This window comes from Microcebus murinus, chromosome 12 (assembly GCF_040939455.1).
Source record: "Microcebus murinus isolate Inina chromosome 12, M.murinus_Inina_mat1.0, whole genome shotgun sequence".
Classification (NCBI taxonomy): Eukaryota; Metazoa; Chordata; class Mammalia; order Primates; family Cheirogaleidae; genus Microcebus; species Microcebus murinus.
The window spans coordinates 28,880,684-28,885,236 of record NC_134115.1 but is presented as its reverse complement, the minus strand read 5'-3'; positions in this window follow the sequence as shown (position 1 = coordinate 28,885,236).

Here is a 4,553-nt window from a genome sequence, read left to right as displayed (position 1 = left end):
GTTGGCCAATTAATTTCTTTCTATTTTTATGGTAGAGACGGGGTCTCGCTCAGGCTGGTTTTGAACTCCTGACCTTGAGCAATCCGCCCGCCTCGGCCTCCCAGAGTGCTAGGATTACAGGCGTGAGCCACAGCGCCCGGCCCAAGTTTAATTCTTTATTCTGGCTTTCAGGATTTTCTTCTCTCTGTCCCTATAATAGACTGATTGCATCATTGGTCCTAATTCTTCACCCCTCTCTGTATCAATGTCCTTTGCCATCTGACTTTACAGTTCCTCCCATTAAAAGATCAGAATATATTTCCTCACCCCTTGGCTTTGGATTGATCTTGTGACTCGTTCTCTTGCACCTCTGCCACCCAAGACAGGAAATTCCCCAGGCTGGCCTGCTGTGCCCAGAGCAGGACAAGAGCGGTGTGGAGCAGACACACCCCAGTTGAGGCCACTCTAGATCAGGCAACTCATAGATGTATGAGAAATACTAAATAAGCGTTGTTTTAAGCTACAGCAAAACTCATGCATGTTTCAGTTACGTGGGAGCACTTGTCCCCAATACACTCTGGATTCTCTGCTGTGCCTTCCCTTTTCTTTACCATCTTTCAAAACGCTACTCATCCTTACAGGTCCACTTAACTATGTCACATTCTCTGTCAAGCCTTCTTTGATGCATCCAATCAAATTTGTCATTGACTCCTTCACTAAGCTCTTATAACCCTTCATCTATTAAATGTATCCTCTGGCTTTCTAGCTACCAATGTACATATGAATCTGCTCTCCACGCGTTTCTAAGTTGCACTAAAGAGCGTGTGTGTTGGGGGGTGGTCATCTGTATGTATCCTTGTATCCTCATCAGTGAGATATATATATATATAATAGATAGATAGATAGATTCCAGAAATGTTTATTGGAAACATGGAATGAATGAAGGGAGAAATAAATTGAAATGCAATGTCTGCTTTTATCACAAAAGAGGGTCAATGACATAGTGCTTTTCTGACATCATGCCCAGTTTAAACTTCAACACTGCTACCGCTGGAGAACACTAACATAAACTGGAAAACATTAGTAAAACAAGTGGAGAAAAACTGCTAAGAACTTAATTTGATCAGGAAAAGGCAGGCTAATGTTAAAGTATAATTTTCGAAAGGGTAAACTTATGATTCTCATGGAAATATAAAACGAACTCATTATTTAATGAGGGAACCAGTAAGATGTTAAGACTGGTTCAAAGAGCATTTGAGGAACTAGGTAATATAAGCAATTTAATTAAGGAGAATTAGGATAAGAACTCTGAATTAATACAAGACTGGTTAATGACCCACAGAACAATAAATGATAACCTTTGTAGATTGTCTTTTCCACCAGACAGAAATTCTTTGCATCTCTACCAGACAAAAATCTACACATTAATACGTCGTATCACTAAGTCTGGGAACTTTGATCAGTAGTTTTAGCACTAATCAGTCAGTATGGAATTATTGTGCTTAAGAATCACCCAAACTATTTTGTGGGTCATATTAATTCTCTAAATTTGGATTATAACAGGAAGGCATGCTAAGTCAATTAAATATTTACCGAGTGCCTCTGTGTGCATTTAAACACAGGCACCATGTACTGGAATGAGTTATTCTCTGACTTTAAGAAGTTTACATTGTAAAAGTTTTTATTTGCATGATTCTTTAGAGAAATTAGGGTAAAAATCACATAATGTAAGATTAACTGTTAACCATTTTAAAGTGTACAATTCAGTGGCATTTAGTACACTTGCAATGTCGGGCAATCATCATTTCTATCTAGTTCCAAGACATTTTCATCACCCTCAAAGGAAACCCTGTACCCACTACAGTCATTCCCCATGCACCCCTCCCCCAGCCCCTGGCAGCCACTGATATACTTTCTGTCTCTACAGATTTGCCCATTCTGAATGTTTCCTATAAATGGAAGCATATAATATGTTACCTTTCATGTCTCACTTTATCACTCAGTACATTATTTTTGAGGTTCAAAAGCCAATAGTTTTTGATTATTTCTATGTTCTAGACTCCCCTGGCTAACATTCCAGAATTATTAGATTACTTTTGGGGAGTGAAGATTTTTTTAAAACAAACAAACAAACAAACAAGCTAATGGTTACGATGCTCCTTTAGGAAGAGTGGAGTCTCTTTCTCCGCATGTTTGGGTGTCAGATATTTTGGAGTCAGTGGGAAACTAAGCTGCCGCTGGGTCCCTGCAGCCCCATCGTGCACATGGGGCAATGCCTGCCTTGCTCGTGGGAAGACGTGGAGGGACAGGCTGGCGCTGGATCGCCACCAACCCTCGGCTATTGTTTATGAGGCTGGAGAGCAAATTCCAACATCCAAGAACTAGAAGGCTGAGGTCCAGCCTGAAGAACTATGTCCAGATTTCTCAAGGTAATTGGGCCTCAGGCAGGTGTTGAGCGCTGAGTTTACGGCAAAGAGGTTCAACAAACAATGCTTCACCTTAGGAGAAGGAGAGAGAAATTCTGAGATGGCAGCCAAAAGCCCTTGCCTGGGGAGAAGGTCCTTTTCAAAGAATGATGACTCAACCTGACAAACCGGTCATAATCCTTCCTGTGACATGCACTTACTGAGAACCTAGCTACTAGGGCCACCACGATTAAGAAAATGAGATCCCTGGGGACCTCTGTGTCATGAGAAACAAGTGAGTGAATCCATATAAAGGGCTTAGACAAGTGTGGGGGGCATACGACTCAGCGGTGTCAGCTGTTATTATTCTCACTGGTGTCATAGTGCCTTATTTGATTGGCTGTTTTCTGATTATTAATTATAGTAGTAGTAGTATCAGTAAGACTGATAGATACATAAAGATAAAAAAAAAGTCCTTTGAAGAATGAAGGGATCTGCCAGTTGCCCCGTAGATCTATTCCAATTATGCATTCCCCAAATGGGGAAATAACCACAGGTGAATTCAGCGACCCACCAGGGCCACCATGATACAGACCTGAACCCCATCGGTCACCTGATCCCCATAGATCCTCTCTAACTGGTGGGTAACAATGGCTTTTGGGTCTCCAGAAAGCGTCAGTTCAAAGCCAGTGACCAGTAATCCCCCAAAAGTCTGATTATTTTCCCTTTTCCAGTCCACAGTCACTTAGTAAATGGACTCAGGTTCCTTGAGGGAAGGCTGGGAGGTACAAATTTCTGGTGGTGTAGCAAGTTCCTTTCTCAAGGGGCCCAGTCTCCCCTTCATTTAAGGGCTCTGGCTCTGTGAACTGGCTCAAGTCTGGAAACTGACTGAGAGGCCATGTCTCCCCCTTTTGATGATCCAAGTCAGATTTCTCTTCACCAAACCTATAGCTTTATGGCATATACAAATCAAAAAAGACCGTGGACGGCTAGCTGACTATATTAATTCTAGGGATGATCGATTAGCCCATGCCTAAATCTGTGCAGGTCAGGCGCTGATTACTGATCTAGTCTGCTGCCTGTCAACAAGCCCACCGAGTCTTTGGCAATCAAGTGTGGCCATGTGGCCTCTCCAGTCTCAGGCACTACTTATCACTTCCCTCTCGGAGAAGCCCACCAACAGGGAAAGGACCAGAAATTGCAGCTGGACCCTTTAACTCCAGAAGAATGTTTGAAGGCTCAGATCTAGCTTTCTGGATATCAGCCTAGCTTACATGATATATGGCTAATACCCTCAATCTATTCTTTTTTAAAAAAAAACAAACCAAAATCTTCCTTCAAATCAATAAGGAAAACTGAAAGCACAGTAGAAATATGGGCAAAGGATACAATTTCTCTAAAAGGCAAAAAAAAAAAAAAAAAAACCATAGCTAATGAATTACATGAAAAAAAATTCAACTCCACTAATAACATGAAAATATGACAAATGAGATACTATTTTTCATCTTGGGGAAGAATGTGAAGAAAGAACCCTAGAGTCTTATGTGTTGCCATTGGAAGTATAAATTGATACAAATTTTCTACCAGACAACATAGTATTATACATCAAAACTCTTTTAAACATATTTACCTTTGATCCACAGTTTCATTTCAAGAAATATTAGATTAAATTTATAAAATGAATAAATGTGTAGAAATGTCACAGAGCTGTTTTTATGAGCAAAATCTTGGGAATAACCTAAATGTTCAACAATAGGGATTTTTAAAAAAATAAATTGTGGTAGATCTATTGAATATTCAAATATTCATTCATTCATTCAACAAGCATTTAGTGAGCACTTGCTTTGTACCAAATATTGTTGTAAAATCCAGAGACACAGTTTATCTGTTTCCATGGAGAGATTGGAACCAGAATAAAAAGATAAATAAATTTTTAAATGTTTGATCGTATAAGTGCTGTGATGAAAATTAAAAGGGTGATGTGATAAAGACTGAAGGTGTGGCTACTTTAGGTCAGGAAAAGTTTTGACTGAGGAAGTGACATTTAAATAGAGGGGCAGATGGCAAGAGGGACATGAGAAATCATTATGTATGTAGGCCAGTATTTCTTGACATGAAAAGACATCACAAAACCAATTTTTTGTGAAGCTGTGTGAGGGCAAGGTGGGG